This window comes from Protopterus annectens, chromosome 9.part0, assembly GCF_019279795.1.
Source record: "Protopterus annectens isolate FY-2018-M chromosome 9.part0, PAN1.0, whole genome shotgun sequence".
NCBI classification, from domain to species: domain Eukaryota; kingdom Metazoa; phylum Chordata; order Ceratodontiformes; family Protopteridae; genus Protopterus; species Protopterus annectens.
Window position 1 is genome coordinate 863,690,613 of NC_056743.1, and position 12,157 is coordinate 863,702,769.

The window sequence follows — 12,157 nt, forward strand, 5'->3', positions numbered from 1 at the left end:
CATAAATCAGTGCTGGTACTACACTCCCACACTACTGACACCTGCTGATCATGCTCCTGACAGCTTGCCCCTGGGGCAGTCAGTGCCTTCACACTGTTCTAGTTACGACTCTGGCCACAGTACAATCACATTCTTCTTCCCTGCCATTTTCTTTAAAATCCCTGGAACCATTTCCACTTTTTGATCATTTAATAATAATCAAGAAATTATCTTACTGACTGAACATACCATCTGGTTTTCATTACTGAGCAAACTAGTTGTGACACAGACCTACATTTTCTGAACATCCTTTTGCCTTTATAAGATTGTTACTTTCCAATTATTACTAAACATATTAAACGTAACACCAGCCTATGGCTAAATCATCATATCAAAAAGACCATTCATCATTAAAAAGATATATACATTTGTCACACTAAAGCTATCTACTTTAAAAAGGCCAGACTTCTTAATAATCCAAAGGGATTTCGATACAATGTCAGTAACTTACTGTGAAGACAGAACAGCAGATTTATTAAAATAAACACAACTTTACCAGAAAATATTAGCACTTTCATCTTACAATTAAGATTTCTTCAGATATATACAACAAAACAAGTACTCAGCTTAAAAAGCCCACTAAAGTCACACGATACAGAACACAATGAACTAATAAGAAGGAAAGGAGAGGCAAATCAATTTTAAGTGGCAGGCAGTAATTACAAAGGAATTACACAGAATACCTGCACAAACCATGAAAGTGACACAAAGTGTAGCAGAAATGAAATGAAAATGCTTTAAATAAATCTTAAAAAAATTATAAAAAAACAAATATTCAAGATTAATCAAAAAATATTTCAGTATATATCACTATCTGTCCAACACTCTCCTTTTTAGAGAGCATTTAATACTAATAACATAATTCAAACCTGGTGGCACTGATGCATTTAAAAATACCTCCCAGCACAGCTCCCTCTCATCCAACAATAAGGACCAAGGGCTACCCCTGGGCTATTTGGAATTAATATTTTAATTAAATCAAGTACCTCCTTCTTAAGCCTCTCAAGCTTGTCACAGTCTAGAAAAATATGCCTCCAGTTTTCCACTGTTGCTAGATTTCACCTCCAATAAAATGTATTTCCTCTCAAAATACATTCTAAATACTCTTTTGGGGGTATAAAAGAATTTATGTAAGCATTGCCGCCCAAAAAGTGGCACTTTCTACAGTTCATAACATATCTGGCTTAACACAATTTTTCATAATGAAACACCAATAAGATGAACAAAAAGATAGAATCCAAAACTCCCAACAGCAAGCAGATAGGAATGCCAACCACAGAGATGATAAATAATTTTCCTTTATTAATGTGTTCTGGTACCTCGGCAATTCGCCTTCAATGGAACAACTCACCAAACAAACCCATCTCCTTAAATACAATAACTATTATGTTCTTGGACTTTAAACAATGAGTTGTTGTGAGTTTGAAGTTCAAATAACAAGCAGGTTTAATGAATGAATTGATTAATGAGCTAATTGGTTATTGTATTTAAGAAGATGGGTTTGTTTGGTGAGTTGTTCCATTGAAGGCGAATTGCCGAGGTACCAGGACACGTTAATAAAGGAAAACTATATATCATCTCTGTGGTTGGCGTTCCTATCTGCTTGCTGTTGGGAGTTTTGGATTCTATCTTTTTGTTCATTTTATTGGTGTTTCATTATGGATCATGTTTTAGCAGAAGGAAGTTTCAATGGTAAAAATTTATTGTTTACTGAATTCTTGAAGGAGAGAGAAAGAAAATTTGCTGCTTCGGATTTGTGGCCTACCAATGTAACCGAGTCCTGTTCAGACGATTTTGTCCGGTTGGAGAGGTTGATGTCCAAAGAGGTGACTGTTTTTTATGATTCTAAACTGTTGGAAAAATATATTTCGTTGAACATCACCCCTAGAGGACTGCACATCGACAGGTTACCTGCCGGTGGCTTTGGTGAGGATGAGTGTGACCTGCTTTCAGAATGGAGGCAGGTTGCACAAGACTGCACTCTTAATTGGTTGAAAATACTTATCAAGAGAAATAATAGAACTGTTAACAATCTGCATAAGGAAATTGTTAAATTACAGCATGAGCTGATGGATAAAACCCCACCGAACGTCTTTCAAGGTACGTTTAGAGCTATTAATGAAAAAATCAATAAAGTGGAAAGTGACGTCATGGGGGGAAAGAGATCCAAACTTAATAGGGATATAAGGGACTATGAAAAAAATGAAGTGTTTTGTTGGTCACGTAAGGGTCGCCGTCAGTGTCGGAATACCAAGATGCACATGCCCAGGAGTGAGGACGGTTCAGTGTGTTCATCCATGGACACAGTTGGTAGTCGGAAGAGCGTGTCTTTTGAAGATGCCAGAATGGATAGTTCAACTGAATGGGCTGGGAGCAGTAAAAATGATCAAACTGTAAAGAAAATGACTCTAAATGTGCAGACTCGTTCTAGAAAGAATCAAGGGAAGGCACCTTTTTTTCACAAAAATTAATAGTAGGTGCTTCCCAGACTTTGAGTTCAACTTGTACTGAAGGTAATGAATTTTTACATGTTTTGGACAGTAATGGGAATTCTCCGGAACTTGTTGTCAACGACGTTCATGGTAAGGGTGGTTTTTCCACTCGTTGTGACAATTTGAGTATTATCAATCTTTCTTGTGTCAGTTTGTCTCCAGAATTTTGTAATGTTCTATGCAAAGGTACTAAATTTATACCAACTAAATTGCCCACGTTAGCTGATGTTAGTTTGGACATTAGAAGATTTGTCCGCAAATTGAATTTGAAGGTTTATTTTTCTGATCGTAATGCAAATGTATGTGTGGGTTCTTTAAATGATAATGTGGAAGAAGAAGAAGATGATGAACTGTTTAACCTGAGTATTTATGATATTCCTGATGAACAGACCTTTGAACATGAAAATGTTTGTGATAACATTTTGGATGGGGGGTTGTTTGGTATGGGTTATGCACGTTTAGGTTTACCCTGTTTTTCCAATGACAGTTCTTTTTTGCCTCCAAAATGCTCGACTGCTATTAATGTTTTTGAACATGTGGTTTGTGCAAGCACTGAAAAAGAATATGTAGAATTTTGTAAAAAGGAGAGATTATTCAATCTCTCTAAGGAAGAATGGCTTGCTCTAAAGGAATTTATTATTAATTTAGATAAAGTGACAGTCAGACCTGCTGATAAAGGAGGCAATTGGGTTATCATGGACAATGTAAAGTATGAGGGCATTGTTGAAGAGTTGCTTAGAGAAGATGTGTATAGGAAATTGAATGATAACCCACTAAGACAGTATACAGATGAACTTGTTGAATTGCTTGAGAGGGGGGGAAAGGCTTGGATTTTTATCTAGCACTGATGTTAAAAAACTGCTGATGAAAGAATCTAGGCACCCCTATATCTACGCAATTCCAAAAATTCACAAAGATATGGTCAACCCTCCAGGGAGTCCTATTATTTCAGGGGTTGGTTCATATATTGACAGAATTAATACATTTCTTGATTTTCATTTTAAAGTGTATTTACCTAAAGTGATCTCCCATGTTAAGAATACCCAGGATGTATGTAGGGCATTACGGGGGATGACGTGGGACAAGGAATTATACTGGGCTACAGTGGACGTCTTTTCTTTATACACAAACATTGATAAGGGATGGGGCCTGGAAGCAATGAGAAAGGTGATGGGTGAAGGCCCTAGAACAACATTTTTGTTATCATTGTTGGAATATAGTCTCACACACAATTATTTTGTATGAAAGAAGGATTTTTACCTTCAGGTGAAAGGAACAACTATGTGGGCGGCTTTTGCTCCTACTTACGCAGTTATTTATATGGGGGAATTTGAGAAGGAATTTATGTTTCAAAATAATTTTTTTGTTAATAATGTGATTTTTTATAAACAATACATTGATGACCTAATTTTTGTGTGTAGGGGAAACGCCTTCTCTGTTTGGTGATTTCATGCAGGACTTGAACAAGAATTCACATGGGCTTAGTTTTGTGTTTGAATGTTCGAAAGAAAAAATTTCTTTTTTGGATGTAGAATTTTATGTTGGAGAAGATCATAAGGTGCAATTTAGACTGTCCAGGAAACCAACCTCGGTGAATAACTTTTTGCATGCTAGCAGCATGCATCCTCCCCATTTAATCAAAGCATTGCCTGAAGGGGAATTTAAAAGAATTTTAAGGAATACCTCTGATTCAAATTTATGGGATGAGGCACTTGGTGAAGTGTTTCTTAGACTTTCCTACAGAAAGTATTCGGAGGAAATATTGTCAGGCATTAAAAATAGGTTATGTGGAGGACAGAAAATAGGAAAGGATCACAGTAAACAATGTTCTGTTGTAAAAGAGGAAAGATTATTTTTTGTTTCTAGATATTCAGATTTTTCACATGTAGTTGAAAAAATCATAAAACAATTTTGGCATTTAATCTGTGATGATATGTCTGTAGGTTGTTTGTTTCCTAAACATGTTACTTTTTCCTACAGCAGATTTAACAATCTGAAGGAATTGTTAAGTAAAAAGTTGGAGCATTCAACAGATGGTTTGAACGTTGGTATGCAACAGTGTGGGAGATGTTCTGTATGCCACATGGCTAGAAATTTACATGGAAAGAAAATCAATGGGAAGAAGTACTGGGCGTTCGAAAGATTTGATTGTTTGTCATACGCGGTGGTTTATGTTTTGGGATGTGATTGTGCCAAACCATTATGGTATATTGACCAAACCACCAGAAAGACAAAAGTTCACATCTTGGAACATTTGAGAGATGTAAGAAGGGGGAATTTGGATAGTCCTGTGGCTTCACATTTTGTTAATGTGCATAACAGCAACACTGATGGATTTGTTTTCAGTGTTTTGGCTAGGCCACATTTTGAGGTTGGTAATTTTAGAGCTGAACTCAATAAGTTAGAACATAAGATGATTCTTAATTATCACATGTTATATCCAAGGGACATGAATTTAGATATTGGGATTTCATTATAATTCAGTTTGGAATGCATTGTGGCATTTTGCATTATGGCAATTTAGTATTATGAAATGTTATATTGTGATATTTTGCATCATGAAATTTTGTATTATGAAATTTTGCATTATGAAATTGTGTATTATGAAATTCAAGAATTCATTATTTGTTTTATTAAGATAGAAGTGGTAGATTTGTGTCAATATGTGTAAATTTAAAGCTCTACAAGCAATTTGCATCTAGTTATTTATTTATTTATTTATTGCTGGGTATTATGTTCTTGGACTTTAAACAATGAGTTGTTGTGAGTTTGAAGTTCAAATAACAAGCAGGTTTAATGAATGAATTGATTAATGAGCTAATTGGTTATTGTATTTAAGGAGATGGGTTTGTTTGGTGAGTTGTTCCATTGAAGGTGAATTGCCGAGGTACCAGAACACGTTAATAAAGGAAAATTATTTATCATCTCTGTGGTTGGCGTTCCTATCTGCTTGCTTTTGGGAGTTTTGGATTAACACAATTTTTCCCCAGACAGCTGGACCAAATTTTATACCTAACTCAGTTTCCCAAGTCTCCTTTAATTTATTACCCATGAAAAAAAAAGTCTAAGCAGCATTTTGTAATGTCTGCTTATCAAATTATCTGTTTGTAACTATCCTAAATTGCATTCAATACACTACTAAATCAGTTCAGGAAGGTCATTTAGCTGGTGAGAGTAAGGTTTTATGTTTTTACAGTAGTGAATCAATTTGTAATACTTCAACTTATCCATGGGTCTAACATTATCCAGTTTCAAAATGTCTCTGGACTCAGCAAATTACTATTGATGAACAATTGTTCCCAGTAAATCAGATAGAGCTATTTATCTTACCAGGTTAGAAAACCTCTGTCTTGAGTTATCTACACTGAGTATAGTGCTATGGGAGAAATCTCATCTTTCAAACCTAACAGTTTTTCCCCTTTGCAACAATTGTGACATAGTCTAGTCTCTGAAAAAATATATTTTTGCTCCTAACAAAAAGACATTTACACAGCCCCCTGTATCCTTTGACATTTTTGCAGTAAAATATCTTTCCAGATATCTTAACATTTTCCATTCAAAAGCAGGAAAAGTAAGTTAAGATCACTCAAATATGATAAAATTGAGGTTCAAGAACCCCCAGGCCTGCATCTTCCTGGCAAATGAATCTCTGGTGTCTATTAGTCCAAATAAAAGTGTATATTTTGCATGAACATTATCTGTACAACCTTAAAGGTGGGGACTCTGGAATTGTCTGAGAAATATATAAAATATGGTCAACATACCAACACTGACTATTCACAGGAAAAAGGTAAAACACATATCTCTGCATTCACCCAGGAGGCTGTCAGAAGTGTACAGAACATTATCATAGGCATATCTAAGAGATTCTTGCAAAGACTTAACTATAAGGACTTCTAAACACTTAATGTATGTAAAAAAGGGAAATGCTGCTTTAGAGTAACAGAGGGAGTAGAATTAATGTCAAAACATAATGTTTTCTCCTGCTTTAATTTATATCCTACCAACTCACCATAGTCATTAATGGTATCCATCATAAGGTGAAGGTGTACAGCTTGATGTTGCAGATGTACTAGTAGATCATTTATATATAGTGCTGATGAATGTTGAACCCCTTTACAAGTATATCCCCCTCTCATAAGGGCATGGAGTTTAATAATGAAAGGTTCCAGGTATAAAGAAATAACAAAGGAAAGAGGGGACAGCCCTGTCTGGTTCCTCTAGGAATAATTATTGGAGAGGATTTCAGTCCTCCCACTTTGATACTAGCTTACACGTCTGTATATAACCCTGTCAAGGCACTTAGTAAATTTAGTAGAAAGGCCAAAATGGGCTAAAACATCAGAAAGAAATTGACAATCAATTTTACCAAAATATTTTCTGGAATCAGAACTCAGAATTAGTAAAGGTTTTCAGTTTGCTCTTGTATCATCTGTCAAAAGTAATATTTTCATAGTATTGTCAGAATCCTTGCATCAAGTAATAAAGCCTGTTTGGTCTGGGTCAAATAATGAGGCCTGTTTGGTTGAAATGATGTGTTATTTTTGACAAGTAATTGAGGTTTCACCAGAGTCAAACACTAGTAGTTTTTTTTGTTTGGTTCTGGTGTTTTTATGGTCACTTTAATTATTTTGCATCTCTGCAGGAAAGCATTTATTGGTGTGTTGCTGGTTTATTTTTTTATTATAAATTGCCTAACACAACAGCTTTGATAGTGTAAATTGTTTTTATTATAAATTGCCTATTATATACAATATTTTCTATTTTTGGGCATTGTACACAGGCTTTGAGTGGAATAAGCATGCATGGGATAGAATAGTATCCAGGTTACCAAATGTTAAAATAAGTAAAACTATACATATGCCAAAGGGCAGTGACCACACTAATGTGGACAGCTATAGAATTATCAACTTAATGATTCTCTTGGCCAGGGTGCTTGACAAGGTTGACCATCTATAGGTTACCTACTCTGTCAATCAACAAAGTGCACTTTATACTTTTTATAACACAAAATAGCTTCATAATGCACCATGGCATGCAAACATCCATTGCCAACTTGAAAAGCTATCAAACAGCTTGACAAATTTCACTGGACAGCAGACTTTTTGCTTGACTTCTCTGAGGTGTCTGATGAAAACAATGCTCCATCATTTCCTCGTATCTCAACTAGGTAAAGATGGTTTGAATAAAATGGTCTTCAGACTGGTTACAAAGTTACCTATCCCACCACATGGAAACAACTGTACAGCATTCTCTAAGTGTTGGCTTGTTGCAAAATTCCACACTGAGTTCGCTGTTTTTTTTCTATCATTAATTAACAGAATTGTATGAATATATAGGAGAAACCACACTAATGCAATTTATTGATAACCTTAATATTATCTGCTATGCAACTCGTTGCTACTATAGACTAATATTCAGTCAAAAAATATAGTATTTAGCGGACATTTGTGTTCAACACAGCAACAGCATATAGCTTCTCTGTGTCTTTAGAAATTGCTGCTTGTTTGAAATATCTGAGAGCTTCTTCTTCTTTCGGCTTTTCCCAGTTAGGGGTCACCACAGTGGATCACCTGTCCGCTCATGATTGGCAGTGGAGATTTTTACGGTGTCAAGTTGCCAGCCCGGCGCCCAACCTTCCACAGAAGGCACACACTCACACCTAGGGCCAATTTAGAGTGTTCAATCCACCTACAGCATGTCTTTGGGATGTGAAAGGAAATCAGAGTACCCAGAGGAAACCCACACAACCACAGGGAGGACAAACAGACTCCTCACAGAAGGCACCCCAGCCGATGATCTAACCGGATGACCTCTTGCTGTGAAACAGCAAAGCTAATCGCTGCACCACCGTGGCCGCCCTTTGAAATATCTGAGAGCTAAACTTCCATAATCACAATGACCAGTTAGGTAAGACTTAATCAAGAACTTCTGTCTCCATACCAAATTAAACTTCATTTTACACCGGAAATCTAGAAAGTTACAGTTCATTGAGTCATTTTTCTAAGACATTTCTAAGTACATTTCTATAACACTGATTGAGGCCCCCACATCTGTTATTAAGAATATGGGAAAAGAGTGCTATTCTGAAAATATACCACAAGCCCCATTCAATGTCTTCCAGATGCAATTAGTCAAAAAATCTGAACTTTTACAATATAATGATCCATGTCCAGTTTTTTCCCACAAAGGTAAAGACTTTTGCAGTTTTTATTTAGTGCTGTTAATCATGTATGCTTTATCCTTGTCTCTACTTTGTCACAGCAGTATATTACTATGTTCATAGCAGAGTACTATTCCACTTACCCTCAGTTATTCTAAGAGTTCTGCTTTCTTCTGACCTCTACATTTCCCTACCTCTTTCTCTTTTGCTTGCTGGATGCATCTTCCACTTTTGAACTATATATACCCAGAATTAAGTATGCCCTTCTACTTCATATGGGTGATGTCTTAGTTCTCAAACCTCTTCCACTATGCATACTTTCAATGCTAAGATGTTATTTCAATTTCTTCTTACTAACAGCTAATATTTTATATATTGCATGTACTGTAAACGTAGGGTGGTATTCATTTACTCAGTAACCTTAGGTGAATTCTCGAGTTCTCTTCTTATGTTTGATTAACCTTACTAAGAAATGTTATGTAAAACATAGATACCTGCACAATTATTGCAGCTAACATAAACGTTATTAAAGTTTATGAATTTACTAATTGAGATGTTCTGCATTTTCAGCTAAAAGGCTGTATCACTGTGTTAATATTGCCTGTCTTGAAACTAGAACTACAATTAAAATGTCCTGTCCTTTACCTGATGTATTAATACAGATTTCTCAATGAAGATTTCCACCTTTAGTCCCTGTGCAAATATACCAGTAGGCCTTGTCCAGTAGGTCTAAGCCAGTGTACAAAGTATAAGAAAAGCAAACAAATAAGTAAATAAATAAGTCAATAAAGAAATAAATTACCTAAAATTATTTAAAATGGTACTTCAGACAGCATTTGCTTCACCCTTTCTTTCTTTCTTTCATTTCTTTCATGGCTACAGTTACTGCTACTCTTAATTTCAAACCCCTGCTTAATTTAGTTTCAAAGGTGACTGATGTGTTGTTTCATGTTAGGAAAAGCTAATATAAATGCTTCACAAAGGGTGAATTTCTGTTTTTCGTAGCTGCTCATATATTGGGTATAAATAGTCATCTGCTACAAGCCTTGAATTCAGCTCCATTACTGGTGCCTAGAATTGACTCAGGAAATGCACTACATAAAGTGCCACTTCTTTTATTTTTATGCATTTAGAGAAAAATGAAGTGACTATACAAATAAGTTTGTAAAAGTGTGCATAGATAAAGAGACATATGCACACTTGCAATTAATTTTCACAGGGCTTTCACCCCAAGCTAAAGTAAGTTGGTATGGCTCCATTAATTAAAGCTGAGAAACTCTCCAGCTAACATAAAAAGAATCTGCACAAAAGAAGGACAAAGTGACCTTGGTAGAGGCAGGCAGGAATTAAAGCACACTATAACAAAGTGGACTAAGACTTGATGAGTGCTGCAGGGAGCAAGGTTCAGTTTGTCTTGTAAAGTCACAGATTAAGAAAGATAATTATTGTTAATACTGCCATAGTATTGGTAAATTGAGACTGACTTTATTTGACTAGATTGAAACATCTAAAATGAGTACTGTTGTCTGCACTAATCTTTGGAGACTTATTAAGCAATGTATTTGCTAGAGGCTAAAGTTTAAAACAACTTTGTTTCAGGTTAGCTGCACCAGTAAGTATAAAGGGGCAGAAATCAGTAAGCAGATTTTAGTTGATTGCTCTTTATTTCACAAGATGCCCATACTATCTTAGGACAACAAAGGAAAACAAGGGCTCCACTCATTTCTCAAGTGGTGAAGACCTTTGCATAGTGTGATAGTCATAAGTGTCAAGTGTCTTGTTATCTGTTATCTCTTGTTATTATTCATTGAAGTTACATGTTGATCTGTAAAGTTAATTTTGCTTGATGTATGTGTTATATGAATTTCAAAACAGTTGGTTCATAAAAATCAGGAAGCAAGAGACTGCTCTCCAAGTCAGGTGTGACTATAAAATCAAGTTAGAGGAAGTAAAGCCTCAAAGAACCACAAGTGATCACCCATATAAAGTCAAATTGTAAATAACCAAGAAGAAGATGAAGAAATTAAGAATGAGTTCTTTCCCACAGAAATGTGCCTCTCTACAAAAAAAAAAAAAAAAAAAAAAATCATTAAGGACTGAGTTATGCATCAAAGTTCAATATTGTGAGGATCCTTCTTGTTTATTCTTCATTTAGCTTTGTTTACTGGGAGATTCCGACTGGGCAAAGCGCCTTTTCAACAGAGATCCAGGGAGCAAAGTTCCACATTTCACGCATTTGAATGAGCTAACAGTAAAAATATGCCATAACACTCAGATTTATATAACTTAACAGGTGATCATCATGTTATATACACAATATAGAGCAGACCTTGACATTGTATGGCCCTTTGGCTGTCCCTGACCGGCCCACAGAGCCGGATCCACAGGAGGCTTAAACATTTATTTTAATAATATATTTAAAAAAAAGCCTTCTTATACCGCAGTGACAGCGTCTTCTCCTTTAAAGAGAACCATGTGTGTGCTGCACACATGCCACCGTGGAAGTAAACACATTCTATTGCACACAGAATTTAAACTAAGTCGTTCCATAAAAGAAAAGGTGTGTGTTTGTGTGTGTGTGTGTGTGTGTGTGTGTGTGTGTGTGTGTGTGTGTGTGTGTGTGTGTGTGTGTGTCTGTGTAATTTAAACTAGAAAGAAAGCTTGAGTGTATACAAATGTATATGTATGTAATTTAAAGTAGCTGTTCTGTTTCTGTATGAGACAGAAAGTGTGTGTGTGTGTGTGTGTGTGTGTGTGTGTGTGTGTGTGTGTGTGTGTGTGTGTGTGTGTGCGCGCGCGTCTCTGTGTCTCTGTGTAATTTAAACTAGAGAGAAAGCTTGTCTGTATACAAATGTGTATGTAATTTAAAGTAGCTGTTCTGTTTCTGTATGAAACAGAAAGTGTGCGTGTGTGTGTGTGTGTGTGTGTGTGTGTGTGTGTGTGTGTGTGTGTTTAAAATATCTCTTAACTGTCCACATTTATCCTCATAGTTTTGGTCTGTTTCTTATAAAATCTGGCTTTTTCTGGCAATTCATGGACGACAGATGTCAATGATAATAACATATGAGTTTCAGACTTCATAGCCTTCGGAAAATGCATGCTAACACAAATCCTGTTATTCTAGCAAATGTCTAAGTTAAAAAGAGCAACACTTAAAATCTATCCCTATTTTTGGGCAAGTGTATCTCCATTATTTTAGGCTTTATCCATATTTCTTGCACTAAGAGGTTGAGAAGTATGCATACCTCTCAACTGCCTAGATTTTTGCCTTGTATTTTTGGCCTGTTCCTCATAAAATTTCTGTTTTTCTTGTAAATCACCGAAGACTGAAATAATTAAATGTCTTACATTTGAATAACTATTATAACTTCTTTTCCTTCAGAAAATGCATGCTAAGACAAATCCTGTTAGTCTAGCAACTAAGTCTATAAGAGCAATTTTTAAAATCTATCCCTATTTGTGG